This window comes from Hemiscyllium ocellatum, unplaced genomic scaffold (assembly GCF_020745735.1).
Source record: "Hemiscyllium ocellatum isolate sHemOce1 unplaced genomic scaffold, sHemOce1.pat.X.cur. scaffold_89_pat_ctg1, whole genome shotgun sequence".
In the NCBI taxonomy this organism is placed as follows: domain Eukaryota; kingdom Metazoa; phylum Chordata; class Chondrichthyes; order Orectolobiformes; family Hemiscylliidae; genus Hemiscyllium; species Hemiscyllium ocellatum.
The window spans coordinates 1,560,652-1,577,395 of NW_026869294.1; positions in this window are offsets into that span (position 1 = coordinate 1,560,652).

The following is a 16,744-nucleotide window of genomic DNA, read 5'->3' on the forward strand; positions in this document are numbered from 1 at the left end:
CGAGGGTACTGGGGGACGTTTGGACATTCTGCCCACCGTGGGGCCATACGACAGTCGAAATCTCCTTCTGCAATAATGTGCCATGTTGCAAGATAACTTAATTTGGGAAATGCATCTACCAGGAGTTTAAGAGGGTGCACCGGGTGGCAATAAATCTTCAAAATTATGTATTAATTCCCATAGTTCAAGGCTTTGAGGATTATGATCCTTCCATGGGTGTTTAATATAATCTAGTAATTTAAATGGAAGATTCTTCCTATCCAATATGATTTTCCCCCACTCTTAGTATTAAAACATGAGAAATAAACCCGATCAAACCCTCGCTGCTGTAACGTCAAACGTTCCTTGTAATCAAGGTGCATCTCCTGCAATAGAACAACATTCACTTTCTCTTTTTTAAGATGATAAAGTACATTTTTCTTCTTGACTGGCAGATGGCTCCCTTTAATGTTCCAGTTGCACCATTTAAGCACAACATTATCCATAACACACTGTAGCAACATTTGAACTCGAGAGAATTTCATGTCGAATTACACATCGCTAAGCATTAATGACAAAACACTCATCGAGCTTAAATCTGTACAAACTAACATACTGCAACTAACAAGCTCTCAAAACTTTCCAAAGCTAAAAACATTTTAAAAACGAAGTAAAATCCAAAGTACCAATGACACTTGATAGAGGTTTCACGCCCCCCCCCCCTCCACCCCGCCCAATGGGGACGCTTATATATCACAAAACTTTATCTTCTGCCCGCTTCCAATATGGCATCCAGGGCAATTAATAACAATTAATAGGTGGGCACTTCGTCATCACAACCACATTTGTATCTCACTCCAGCTTGAGCCACACCCCAGACACAAACAAAGAAAGAGAAAAAGTGTAGTAATAGTATGAAGAAGTTAATAGTGATTACTCTACCAATCACCGAGTATAATTTAACACTGGTTCATACCAGAAAAATCCAACAAAATTTATTTAAGAGAGAAACATGATTATCTCAACATCCAGGAGAAAGTGAGGTCTGCAGATGCTCGAGATCAGAGCTGAAAATGTGTTGCTGGAAAAGCGCAGCAGGCCAGGCAGCATCCAAGGAACAGGAAATTCGACGTTTCGGGCATAAGCGCTTCATCCTTCCTGATGAGGGGTTATGCCCGAAACGTCGAATTTCCTGTTCCTTGGATGCTGCCTGGCCTGCTGCGCTTTTCCATTAACACATTTTCAGCTCCATCTAAACATCCAGCTTACTTTAAAATGTCCACAAAGGATTTGCTTTCTCTGAAGAGTCAGACGAGTTCATTGATCCATTCAAAGCAATACGAAACTCCGTTGAGTATCATAAGGAATACTGAATCCTGAGTTCCTTTACCCTTCTCTTGATGTCATCACAATATTCTCTTTTCTGAATCACTGCCGCAGAAAAGTCCTGAAAAAACATAATCCTGGAGCTCTCATGAATTAAATCCATCGGAATGTACATTGAGCTTCCACCAGTCTTCCATCAGTTTTGAATTATATTCCTGGATGTTCTGAGCCGTGTCATTTGGGACTACTCTCTACATTTTTCCCCAGATCGCACATTCCTGCCAATCCCCGATAATCCTCGACTTCATTGTTAATTATGAACCTTCTGTCTGTGCCTCAAAAATATTCATTACCTTTGCCTCCAATGATTTGTGGGGAAGAGAGTTACAAAGACCCACAACACTGAGAAAACAAAAATAAAACACAAGCTCTGAGCGTGAGATTAATTTTTCTTTGTTTCCTTATCTGAGGAAGGATATAATTACATGGAAGCAGTTTGGAGATGTTTCACTTCATGTATTCCAGGAATGAGTACCTTATATTACGAAGGCTTGAACAGGTCACTCTTGATAACAGAGGTGATCTTATTGAAATATACAAAACCTAGAGGAGAGGGGATTTGATCGATACCTACTGGGTATAGTCCAAATGTATTGTCATTTTTATAGAATCTCTTCAGTGTGGAAGCAGGATATCCCATTCTTTAAGTCCACACTGACCCTCCGAACAGCATCCCCCCGGATCTGCCCGCGCTTCACTATCCATGTAACCCTGCATTTCCCATGACTAACCTACCCATCCCTGGGCACTATGGGCAGTTTAGCATGGCCAATCCACTGTAAGTTGCATATCTTTCGACTGTGGGGGGTAATTGGAGCATTGTGAGGAAACCCCACACAGAGTGTCGCCCGATGTTGGAATTGAACCCGGCTCCTTGGTGATGTGACGTCGCAGTGCTAATCACAGATCCAACATGCACACCCGTTAGTTCTCTTAGTTAATTGTGGCTGACTAAAGAAATCTGCCTGTCCTGATCCTTCCACTGAACCTGACCCAGTCTGAGACCTTTATGATCGGCCATATCACCAACCTGGTCACATTTAAAATTTGTTGGGAGCAGTGGAGGAATGGGACTAGAAAAAGGAACAGTAACTCCAATTAATCTCAGTCAGAGCAGGAATTAGGAGACATTCACCAAGTTGGATTTCATTCAAGCGCGAATTCTCTTTCCCAGAAGTTTGGGATGGCTGAAACTTTATATTATATTGAGCTTGATTTCACCTGATTGCCCATAGACAGGTGAATCAGGGATAATGGAGCATGGAGAGAGAAGTGTAGTTGGGGCCACAATGAGATGAGCCACGAACTTATTTACTGGTGGAGTCGTGTCCAAGGGCCGAATGGCCCACTGTTATCCCTCAGCCCTGTGTTCTGATGTTCTATTCAGCCCTTCGGACCTGATACAGAGGGGAAGATTGAGGCCACTCCGATGGTGAGGTGTAGTTTCGGAAATGTTCTTGGAAAAATCCAGGCTGGGTCAGGAACCGACCCCCACCCACAATCCCTCTTTCCAGGTTTGCCCTCTCTGTAACTTCTGCTCCAGGTGTTGGTCATGTTACAGACCCAGATTCGATGGGAATACAGCCCCCATACCCCACCCGGAGTTAACTCAAACAGATCATCTGCTCTCCCTGAGTGCAACATTGTAAAACAAAACTTCCAGGAAAATACCTAGTTACTTTCCAAAAGCATAACATGTGAAATTAATAAATAGAAACAAGAGTAGGCCATTCGGCCCATCAAGTTAGCCCTGTCATTTAATACGAACATGGCTGATCTACTCCAGGGCTCAACTCCACTTTTTTGCCGACTCCTTGTATCCCTCCACACCTCTCTGGGTTAGGGAATTCCAGACATTTGCTATATTCTGAGAGAAGACACCACTTTGCATCTTAGATTGAAATCGATACTTCTTTTTCGGTATCTGTATCCTTGAGTGCGACAGTCTGCCCAGGAATGGAAACAACTTCTCAATATTTGCCTTCTCAAGCCCTTTCTGTGTCTTGTATATTTCAGCAGTATCACTCATCATTCATTTAACCCCAATGAATAATCGCCTCACTATTATAGAGGTTCTCAATAACTCAACCTTTTCATCACAGGAAGCCGCCTAATGTCCCAACCTAGTTATTTGCTGCATCAGCATGCTGACATTATGTTTCATACACAGGAAGACTCCAATCTCTTTGTACTGCTCCTTTTCTGGAAATCCTCTCTGTTAAATAACAGCCTGCCTTTTGATTCTCAGTGTCATCCACAAACTCGGATGTATATTGCACACAGCTCCCTCCTTCAGGCTGTCAGTATAGATTGTCAATAACTGATGCCATCGGACTGATATGTGTGGTATTCCAGCAGATTCCCATTTATCATAAAGATCCACTAATCCTGACTCTCCGATTTCGATGTGTTAACCAATCACCATCGCATGTTAATACATTATTCGTCATCCTACGAGTTTCTGGCTTGAGTAAGATCTTTTATTTGGTCATACCCTGTGGAAAATCTCTGGAAAGCCTCTTGTCTATCAGATTCCCCCCATATCAAATCCGCTTGTTACATTTTCAGGCATCTCCAGAAAAGGTTTGCACGATCTTACAGGGCAAAATATAACTTGCCTTCCACGAAACCACACTGACTCTGTGTGAAGCTTTCCTCAATGTCCATGCTGGCCAGGTTTTCCAAACTATACTAGTCCCATCTGCTTTCATTTTGCTCATGTGCCTCTAAATGTTTCCCATTCATGTTTGTCCAAATGAGTTTCAAATGTTGGAGCTGCACATGGATCTACCACTTTTCTTCTGGCAGCTCATTCCATTTCCACATCACCCTCTGTGTAAAAACATTGCCCCTGCATCCGTTGTAAATGTTCCCCCTTTCAAGTTAAACCTATGCCTCCTATGGTTGAACTCTCCCATCCTGTGGAAAAACCCTTGGATATTCACCCAATCCATACCTCTCATGATTTCATAAACTTCTGTAATGTCAGCCCCACAACCTTCTACACTCCATCTGATACTAACTTCAAGAACATACATTTAAAGATAAGTACTGCAAATTTGAAACTGTATTAAACATGACAGTAAAACAGTACTCAGCCTAAACTTCATACTGTTATTTGTCTTTCTCCATATTAAATACTGAGGCAGCATGAAACACTTACGAGTGCCAATAAGACATCAAGCACCTGAATTTATTTGTCTAAAGGGAGTGATGATCTCGACAATTAAAACGTATCTATGGCCAGATCTATATAATACCATATAGTCAAAATGCCCCCTCCTGGCCTCCCTATGGCCTTGTTTGCTTGGTCTTCCTTATCTTGCACTCAATAGAGAGAACCCATTTCCCCCAGTTACATCTTAATTTAAACCCGTTTTACATAGTCTTCATTTATCTTTTGTCACACTCTCTTTTTCCGGTCAACCATTCCCCATCTCTGGCAAGGATTTAAAAGCACATTTTCTAATCATTTTCAGTTCTGAAGAAGTGTCACATGAGACTTGAAACACGAATTCTGTTTCTCTGTCTCTGCAGATGCTGACAGACCTGCTGTGTTTATCCAGAAATGAATAGGGGCACGCACAGAAAAAAAATTCAATTAAACAAGTAATGATCGATACTGGAAATAAAAATACCAAAAATTGCTGGAGAAGCAGGGAGCTTTGTAAAAGGTTCACGGGACCTGAAAGTTTATATCTGCATTGACTCTAGAAAATGCTGAAACATTTTCAGCAACTTCTTCAGCAATTTCTGTTTTTGAACAACTTGCAATGACATATGTTAAAGATGCCCAAACATTCTCTCCAACATGGAGCGCTGTACACTGGCAACTGAACGATAACACATAAGTTCCTTGACTCTGAAACTGCATAAGGTTCGCATCACTGACACTGCGGAGTTCAGAATCATCGTCAGGGAGAAAAACAGAAGGAAACACATTCACTTCAAATACAGAAGATGGTATTACTGAAAGGAAAAGATTCAGATTAGTACCTTTAATTGATTGAGTTAAAGTAACAAATTGGAGGCGTGACACCAAGGAAAGAATTTCAACACAGTGAGACTATGAAAATGGACAGGTTGCCGCATCAGAAACCAGAGTAGGTCAGTGAGTACAGGGGTGTTGGGTGAATGGGTCTCGATGTGAACTGGGGAACAATCAGTAGAATTGAATTGTAAATATTGCAGCTAAAACTGGGTTACCATCTGATGCTGGAGACCACAGCAGCAGCAGAAGCAGAATTGTATTCAATGACAATCTATAACCATTCCCTCAGGATAATCCCTCAGTCCACCATTACCATCAAACCGATCTATGGTTCAGTGATGAGTGTGGGTGAACATGCCAGGGTCAGTACCATCTGTACCTTTACCTGATGACAACACATTAAAGCTACCGCAATTGACTGGTTACATTCGAAACAGCAGAACCAACATCTGGTACAGAGGCAAAAATGATCCCACGACCAACAAATCAGATCTAAGCTCTGTCATCCTCCGAAATACAAGCATAAATGTCGATGGACCATTAAACAAGTTACTGGCGGAGAGGACTCCACAAATATCCCGATCCTAAATAATGGAACAGTCCTGTACATCAGTGTAAAAATCAATTATGTGGTGTCTGCACTATCCTCAGCCAGACATGTTGAGTCGATGATCCACCTCACTCTCTCACGATGCCCACAGAATAAGAGATGAAAGTCTTCAACCAATTCGATTCGCTGTAGGTGACATAAAGAAACAGCAGAACACAATAGATACGATAAAGGCAAACGGCGCTGACACCATTCCTGCGATAGGACTGAAGACTTGTGCTGGACAACAAGCTGTGTCTCTGGGCAAGCTGTTTAATTCCAGCTCCAACTCTCACATCTCCCTGGCAATGTGGAAAATTACTCAGCTATGTCCAGTTCTCTAAGAGGGGAATAAATACAATCTGACCAATTAGCACCCCATTAGTACCATCACGACAGTCAAATTGGTGGGAGTTCTTTTTTTAACAGAGTTGTCAAGCAGCACAGAAATAACCAGCTCAGTGTGGTTTCCGATAGGTCCCAGATAGTGTTGTTGTGGAATTGTCATTGGATTACAAATACAGACCAGGCTAATGCTTGGGCAGCTGGTGGCAGCTGGTGGAATAATAAAAACAATTATTGATATATCGAGATCTAAAATCTGGTGTCAGTAACAGTGACCTTGTGTCCAATGTTGATTGTAAACTTCGATCTCCTTACCCAATGTACTTTCAGGAAGTGAATTTCCCATGCTTTCCTGGTCTGGCCTATAAGTAACCCCAGACACACAGAGATGTGATAAACTCTTCAATGGTCTCTGAAACAGCCAAGCAAAGCACTCAATTTATCATCTAGTTCGTGCTCTTAATGGATATACCCGGAGAGAACATCCGGCCCCAACCTCGGTGTCTGAAAAGGGAACGGGAAACATAATCCTGTTGACCATGCAGAGACCTCCATCCTAACATCTGACGGTTTGTGACAACATTTACAGAGCTTTCCCACAGACTGCACAGAAACATAGGGAAATGAGTATGTCACACAACACATTGAGCTTTCCCTGTGCCAGTTAATGGCCAAATATCTCCTTCATGCAGTTTTACCCATACAATATTCATATGCCTTAATATGTTTAAACATTGTGAAATACAAAATGTGAACTGTGGTAGTCCCTTCAGCCCATCAATTTTGCTTCTCCATTCAATATACAGGCAGTTCTCAGATAACGCGTGTTGATTAAATACAATTTGGCTGCAATGTAATGCATGAACCTTTTTCCATGAAGTGAACTCTCATTCACTGTGACGCAATTCCTTGCCGGGAACCAGCTGAACAGCAAAACCCAGCCTCAGGATCCTCTGTCTGCAAAATGGACAATCAATGTGTTCAGCTAAAACAGGAATGCAATTCGCTCTGGAAGCCTTGAAACTGAGCCTGAAACCGGGAATTGTAGTCTTCATTTAGAAAGAACTTTATTTCAAAATGTGGGGAGAGTCTTGAGGAGAACTGGAATTTTCCCATTGGCATCACGTGTTCAGTCAGCCCCACGGACTTTCTGGAGAAGAGTGTGGTGACAGGTCCACTGCTGTAGACAGTGACTGTAGTTTGAAAGTGTTACATTTAGAGGACAGTTTCATTACATTATGTGATTTAAAGATGTATTTAGACTGTACTCGTGTGAGTTAGACCAAATTTAATTTTTGGTTTTAATGATATATTTGGGTGTTTGTCCCTTACCCTCTTTTTCCCATAGACCCTATTATTAATATTACACCATTTTCTACAACATGGTTTTGCACAGGAACATAGATACTGCGTTATTAGAGAACAAGATGGATTGATAGTTGATCTATCTTCACACGATACTGCCGCTCTCTCCCTATCCCTATAATTTCCAGAAATCCTTATTTATATTCAGCACCTTGGTTTCCACAGCCTGATCTGGGAAAGAGTACCCCTGGTTCGCCAGTCTCTGTGTGCAGACATTTATTCTCATCTCAATGCAAAGTGGCCTGTCTGTACCTAATAATGTGGCCCTTTGTTTTAGATGTCCATGCTAGGGAATTACCATCCCTGCTTCCAATCTGTCTCGCCCTGTCAGAGTTTTATATATTTCACTGTGATCACCACTAATTTTCCTAAACGGCATGGAATACAAGCCCAGTCGTCCCAAACTCTGCTCCCACAACAAGCCTGTCATCCCAGAGATCAGTCTGGTCATCCTTCACTGCTCTCCCTCAATGACAGGTTTGTCCTTTATTGGGTAAGGAGACCAAAGCTGCACACAATACTGTACAATGTTCGAGATGGGGGTCTCACTAAGGCCCGATACAGCTGCAGTAAGATACTCTTACTCCTGTACTCAATTCCCCAGAAATGAAGGTGAATGCACCATTTATCTGCCTATCTGCTTTCTGCTCCTGCAATATTGTTTTCAGTGACTGGTGTACAGGAAGATCCAGATTCATTTCAATGTTACAGTTCCCCATTTGCCGCGTCTATATACACTGGTCAGCGTGCCAGTGCCATTCCCAGTATTGACCTTTGGCTTCAGAACTCACTGCCCTACATGCACCTGGAGGGCTGCGCAGAAATAAACAAAAATGCAGCTTAAGTTCCTTTATAGAGCAATATTTTTCAACCACGTCCTTTTCAAATGAGAGGCTGACATTTTATTGTTCCTATCAACGTTCACAACATCTCATCTCTCCCATTGGTCTCCATCTGCCACGTATTTCCCCAGTAATTTCACTTGTCCCAATCACTTTGGATCTTTTTTACATCCCCCTCACCCACTCACATGCTGACATCGTTCTAGTTGCTAGTTGCTAATTTCAGTATATTCTCTTTTTATCACCAGACTAAAGATCCCTAGTATTGCTAGTAAGTTTTCTTTTTTGTTTTGTTTTCCGCTGTGGAGGCATAATTGAAACATTTGCTCCATGGTTCTGCTATTTCCCGGCCCTCAATTATCTGGTATCAAACTGCAAGAAAGCTGCACATTTCTTTCTCTTAATTTTGCCATTGGTATATTTCCAGAAAAATTACAAGTTCTGTCTTATAAACTTTGTTAAGATATTCTTCAGAAATCTATCAATTCCTATTTTAATTGGCCTTCTACAGCCACAGCAGCAAAGATGCTGTACCATCAGAAATACAGCACGGTCTTAATGAGGCCCATTTCCCGATAGGATACCCGTAGCCGTGAATCTTAAGGCATTTCAAGAGCACAACCGTGCATTTTCTCATGGTTTTGAGTTTACAATGACAACTCCCCTCTCAAGAATTGCATTTCAGACCCCAACACACTCTGGGTGAAAAGCAATCCTCAAATCCTCACTAAACCGCAAACCCTTCAATTTTTAAGTGTGACCCTTTGACTTCAAGGGAAAGTTGCTGTCCATCCACCTTGGCTATGCTCCTCGTAATCCTATCCTTCCGAATCACGTCACCCTCAGCCTCCTCCCATCCAATCTAAACAACCAAATCTTATCCTGCTTCTTTCCATAGCTGATATGCCCCATCCAGGGAACATCCTGGTGAATCTCCTCAGCACCCCTCCAGTGCACTCACATCCTTGCTGTAATGTGGTTTCCAGAACTACACACAGTATTCCGTCTTGGCCTCACCAAAGTTCTGCATAGCTCTTATGTTCCTCAATGAATCAAGGTTATGGTTACAGTCCCGATGCTTTCCCAAATTGTGTATTAACCTGTCCATCACATTCAGGGATGTGTGTAGAAGCACCCTCTAAGCTTTCTCGTGTGCTGCCATTCATTGAGTCCTCCCCTGTCTGGTTCCTTCTTCCAAAGTGTATCACCTCATGTTTATCAGGGTTACATTCCATCTGCCATTGATCTTCCCAGCTGACCATTCCATCTGTTTCTTCCCGTAACTTAAGGCCTTCCTCCTCACTGCCAATCAACCGGCCAATCTGCGTATCAAACACAAACTTACTTATCTCACTCCCCACCCCTCGTCCATATTCACAGCAACGTCATTTATGAGTACCACAAATATTAAAGTTGAAAATCACACAACATCAGGTTAGAATCCAACAGGTTTGTTCGGAGGCACTAGCTTTCGAAGCGCTACTTCATCATCCGGTGACTGTGCGCTTTGGTGAAGAAGCAACGCTTCGAAAGGTAGTGCCGCCGAATACACCTGTTGGACTATAATCTGGTGTTATGCGAATTTTAGCATTGTCCACCTAGTCCAACACCAGCACCTCCGAATCACAAACAATAAGGGACACAGCACTGTACCCTGTGGTATACCATTGGACACTGGCCTCCAGTCACACAAGCAACCGTCTACCACCACCTTCTGCCTCCTACCACTAAAGTTCATTTGGATGCAACTTGGCAAGTCACTGATGAGTCCGACCTGTTCCCTGGTTATTCTGTTCTGCTGCACACACATGTAGAATACCTGGGAATTCTCCCTAATCTTGCCCTGCCACCAGGTTTCCATGCCACTGCGTTAGTTAATCACTTAAGCGTGGAGAATTTCCTCCTTACTGCAGCCTTAAATAGTCTATCCTTTATCCTGCAATTACTTGCCGTGAATGTGGATTAGACAGGCGGAGAAACATCCTGTTAATTTCCAACTTGTCACATGATTTGTGAATTTTATATATTTCACAATGAACCATCTCTCATTCTTTCAAACTCTAAAGAACACAGGCCGAGTTTCCTCATCACGCAATCTCGACAACTGAGGGATTAATCTGGAGAATGCCCAGTGAACTTCCTCTCTGGTCAGTATATTCTTTCTCAGATTTGGCCACCAAAACTGTATTCAATATTCCAGGTACAATATTCACCAACACGCTGTTAAATTGCTTCAACATGTTTTTACATCTATATTCTGACTCCCTTAAAGGAAGGCAATCCAAACTTTAACTTACCACTTGCATATATTCCTCCAAATACCCTTCACATCCATTGCATTTATAAACTCATTGTGTGAGTTCTTATAGAAAGCCTTCTGATAATCTAAAATATGACAATTGTTCTGGTTGCCCATTATCTATGCTGTAACAATCAACTTCAAACAATTCCAAAACTTGTCAAGTATGATCTCCCTTTCAGAAATGCATACTGATTCTCTCCAATGTTGCTGTTAATTTCTAAATAACGAATATCACATCCTATATAATAGATTCCAACAGTTTCCCCACAAATGTCACGTTAATTGGTCTGCAGTTCTCCACACTATCTCTTCTTCACTTTATAGATGCTTGGATCACTACCGTTCATCTATAGTGCTTGGATCACGTTTATTAATGTCCATCCATCTACAACGGCTTCCAGACTATGCACAATGCACTGGAAAATAGAACACAGTCATCGATAGTGCAACTAATACTTCTATTAGTGGTTTATTTCTGAAGATTTTGGTATGAAGTACATCTGGTATGTCAAGGTTAGCAATGCTCAATCCAGCTGCATGTTCAAGTAAAGCCTTGTTACTGATATAAATTGACTTCATGTCTTTCGATCCACAAGTCCTATATGATGATGTCTTATTTCTGTGTGATTTTCTGTTCTTCCTCCATGAAGACAGATGCAAGGTTACTGGTTATTTACTTGGCCATTTCCCTGTTATCCATGATAAGCTCGTCTCTCCTGATTGCAGATTTCCACATTTGACTACGCTTTCCTCTTTCCTTTGAAATATCGACCATAGATTTATGCAGTCTTTATGTTCCTGTTTGTTTGCATGCGTGTTCCCTTTTTGATTTCCTTACCCGTTTCATGGCCATCCTTTTCTGGATCGTAAATTTCTGAGAATTCTCAGGATTCCACAATGTCTGGAATTCTTCTGAAGTCACATCAAGTGGTTAATATAATCTTTAATTTATTATGCTAATCATTGTTAACTCACTTTCTCACTCTTGGGTGTTTTACCCGAAATAAATAAACATATTTTTCAGACTTTGTAGTATTTCTAAAAATCTCCTGGTCTTGACCGTATATGTTCAGGAACACTGCAGGACAGGAAAGAAATAGTGGGGGGCCTGGTTGGTACTTTTGCATCATTGGTAACCAATGGTTGAGGTCCTGGAGGACTGGAGGATAGTGAATGCTGTGTGTTATTCAAGAAGGGCTAAAAGAAAAACCGGGGAACTATAGACCGGTAAACCTAAAATCTGTAGCACGTAAGTTACTTGAGAAGATTCTGAGGGAGAAGGTATACATGCATTTGGAAAGACAGGGCGTTGTGAATTGGGGATTGTGGTTCCCAAGTTGGTGAGACTGCTTTGATAACGTGACCAGTAAATTTGACAAGGGCATGGTTGTATATTTAGTCTATATGGATTTCAGTAAGGCCTTCAATAAGGTTCCACATGGTATGCTGCTCTGGAAGTTTAGATCACATGGAATTGAGGGGAAGCTGGCAAATTAGGTCTAGAATTGGCTTGATGATAGGAAGAAAATGGTAATCGTGGAAGGATGCTTGTCCGACTAGAGGCATGTGATTAATGGAATGCCTCGGGGGTCGGTGTTGGGACTGTGTGTGTGTGTATATATATATATATATATATATATATGTGATATATGTATACACACACAGATATCTATGATTTAGATGAGAATGTATAGGCATGATTTGTAAGTTTCAAGGTGACAGTAAAAGAGTTGGAATAGTGGACAGTAAGGAAGGTTATCAGAAATTTCAGAAATTACAGCAGTACCTTACAGTGGGGAAGTGGGCCGAGAAATGGCAAATGGAGTTTAATTCAGATAAGTGTAAGCTCTTGCATTTTAGAAAGTCAAATCAAGGCAGGAGTTTCATGGTGAATGGCAGGGCCTTAAGAAGTGCAGTGGAACAGAGTGGCCCTGGAATTCAGGTGCACGGTTCTCTGTAAGTAGAGTCCCAGATAGACAAGGCACTGAGAAAGGCATTTGGCTCACTGGCCTTCATCAGTTAGAGCACTGAATATCGAAATTAGGGAATTATGTTGTATTTATACAAGATGTTGGCGTTTCCACACCGGTAGTGTCATGTTCAGTTTTATTCACTTTGCTCGAGGAAGGATGTTATTAAACTGGAAAGAGTGCAGAATATATTTACAAGGATGTTGCCAAGACTCAATGGGCTGAGTTATAGTGAGAGGTTGAACAACCTAGGAGTTTTTACTTTAGAATGTATGAGGCTGAAAGGGATCGGATAGTAGTGTAAAAGATCATGGGGGGGCATGGATAGAGTGAATGCACTCAGTCTTTTTTCCCCAGGATTGGGCAATCACGGACTAGAGGGCATCAAGTTAAGGTCAGATGGGAAAGAGTAAAAGGGAACCTGAGGGGCAGTTTATGTTACACACAGGGTGGTATGCATATGGGATGAGCTGCCAGCACAAGTGTTTGAGGCGGGGACATTCATAAATTTAAAATACATTTGGACAAATACACAGGTAGGAAAGCATTAGAAGGATATGGGGAAATGGCAGGGAAATGGGTTTAGTGTGAATAGGCATTTTGTTCAGAATGGACCAGTTTGGGCTGAATGGCCTGTCTCCGTGCTGTAAAACTCTCCGACTGAATGTTAAATTGTACTTCCCCAATTCACTGGAGCGAACATGACACTCCAGCCTCTGAGCTTCCATGGTGTTTGACCAGAATGTTCAAACATTCCATATTGAATGGAATACAACATATTAATGTCACTATTCCTCCAAAGCTGCTTCAGAACAAGGTTAACAATTAGTCCTTCCGACCACACAATAGACAATAGGTACAGGAGTAGGGCATTCTGCCCTTCGAGCCTGCATCACCATTCAATATGATCATGGCTGATCATCCTTAATCAGTATCACACAACACCAAATCCGAAGTAATCTGCTCTCTAGTTTGGTTCACAACATATTGTTCAACCTACGTGGTATACACTTACGGAATTTATTTTTCACAACATTAGCAGTTACTTAGTTAACGCAGTTTTGATGCAACTTGATACCATCCATTATTACTGCAGAACCCATGAGTATTTGTTACTCATTCACAGGATGGGGGCTTCACTGGATAATCAGCATTTACTGGCCATGCCAGACGGCAGTTAAGAGTCACCAGCATTGCCTTGGACTTGGAGTGACATGCAGGCCAGACCAGGTAAGAACAGCCGTCTCCTTCCCTGAAGGACATTAGTGAACCAGATGAGTTTTGCCAACAATCAACAATGGATTCCTGATCATCATAAACCCTTGATTCCAGATACTTATTGAATTCAAATTCCACAATCTGCCATGGCAGCATTTGAATCCATGTCCCCAGAACATTACCTGGGTCTCTGGGTTAAGAGCCCAGTGATAACATCGGTATGTCATAGCTTCTCTTTGCATATAGTTGCATATATAATTTCCAGAGGATATGATGCAAAGTATTTCTGTGACCGTTTTGGTTCAGATATATAACACAGCAAGTTTGTTTCTCTTTGCTATTTGTAAGACCCACCCAAACTGATTCTGTGGAATCTGATGGGCAGGGCCTGTGTCGTTACTAGTGATAGACTTGGATAAGGCATTCGGGGAGGCTCACTTCGATGCTGAGATGATCTGAAGACATGTCCAGCAATACAAGACAAGCATCAATATCCATTCTACTCTGTCAGGATAAGTTTCACCGTATATTCTCACTGTCCCCTCACACTCACTGTATATCTGTTACAGCACCTACCCTCAACCAAGGCTCATGCTCTATCTCCAAATAAGGCTCAAACACGACCACTCCCGTTGGTGAATTCAGCACCTTCCCTCCCTCACATATTCTGTCCCTGATGCAATATCCCCACACACTAATAGCACTACATGGATACAACACTATGGATAGACTCCTTCCGGCCACCTCACCATGTCACACCTTACCTACCTTGTCACTAACAGCAGGGTCATCCACTCCCACCTCACTCGTTAGCTCCCTTTCTCCCATTACACGAGAAACAGCCTGGAATAGGACAGAAAGGACCAAGTCGGGTGGTGGAGTGCCGGATATCTGTTCCCTCATCCCCCTATCCTGATATGTGAGGAGGATCCTGGAGAAGCCTGAGAGGACCAGGAGGCCTTTTGTGGAGATTCTGAAACATTCACGTCCCACCAACCGAATAAGGAGTAGTGTTCAGTAAAGAGCAATTCTCAATTCAAACCTACTGTCAGTTCCAACCTCATCTCTCTCACTCGCAGAAGAAGATATCCCATTGCACAAAGATGCAGGCATTGAAATACACAGACGTATTGGTAAATACCCCAATATACTAACATACACAATGTATACACGGAGATATGTATGCACACACGTAGAAGCACACAAAGACATAAACAGTCGCATAAATAGACACAAACACAGATAGAAACACAGGCTGATACAAAGACAGATAGACATAGTCACACAAATACAAAAAATGACAAGCACATGGTTACACATTAAGACACAGACAGTAGTGCTATTAATTCACTAATAAACAAGTTTTGGATTTATAAGGAGATCAAGGATTCGAGGGAGAAGGTAGGAGACTTATGTTGAAGAACATATTAGAAATGACTGAATGGTATATCAGACTCGATAGGCCAAATGGTCTAATTCTGCTCCATTTTTAACGCTCGTGTGGTGTTATGTTATCAGGTATTCTCTTCCTGAGACAGCAGCAGCAACATATTTGATTGGAAACAGTCAGTGGTAAAGTGGGAAACGATTGGAGGGCACAATGGTTAATGTCTACTCCTAATCATTGTACCGCTATATCCGAAAGAGGGCAGTGATTCGATATGAGGTTAAGCCAGTTTTTAAAAACATGTATCCCACAATTGAAGAAGGATGTCCCTTTCCCTTTAGTGCTGTGCTATCTGTGGTATCCTCATCCTCAGGGAGCAGTGAACAGTCGGTTATTGAAGGTTTTCAAGGCTGAGCTTGACTGATCTTTGCCGGACAGGAGAGTCAACATTTATTGGGAACAGACAGGAGACGGATGGTCAGACACACTCGGATCAGCCATGAGCATTCTGACTGGTGCCGCCAAATGGCCAACTGCTGCACTTTCCAATGTGTTGTTCCGTCAATCCACTCTCCCGGCTGTTACAGGAATATACTACTGCCCGTACTCCATGTATTGATCCCTCAACCAACTCTCCCGGCCGTAACAGAGATATAATGCTGACCCTACTCCATGTGTTGTTCCCTCAATCCACCCCTCAATACGATTACAGGGTAGATGACAATCCCATTCAGACAGACTGGATCGTTACAATGAGACGGGAGGAGACCATCCTGCCCCTCCAAATAATTACACAGGAATATAGGATGAAGGAATTCAGCTCGTTGAGTACATTACACAGCCCAGGACGAGGCCATTCACCCCACCTGAAGTGCTGCACAAGAACAGAGATGCTGTCACAAACAGGAAATAGCAGAGGTATATGATTTTTTAAACAAAACTGTAACTAGTTTTGACTCAGAGACCTCTGTAGGGTCATCTATGATCAATACTCTATGTAAAATATCTGGATGAAGGGACTGGGTGGATCAAAGCTGAACTACCTTGTACACCAAAATGATCATTCAATAGATCTTCAAATGGAGGTAGCGAATCTGCATTATGATGTAGACAGGGAAGCTTAGTGAGCATATCCTCAGCAGAAATAATATAATGTGAGTAGTCTATTGCAGTCGGGAACAATTTAAGTAGAGAGAGATTGGAAAACTCTGTGATGCAGATGTTTTTCAAATTCTTGGTGCATGAATCATATGAAGTCTGTCTGCAGATGCAGGAAGTGATGCAGAAGGTAAGTGGAATGATGCTGTTTGTGGGAACGGGCATTGGGTTTAATTAGTAATATTTCACTGTATATGTACAGGGCATTGCTG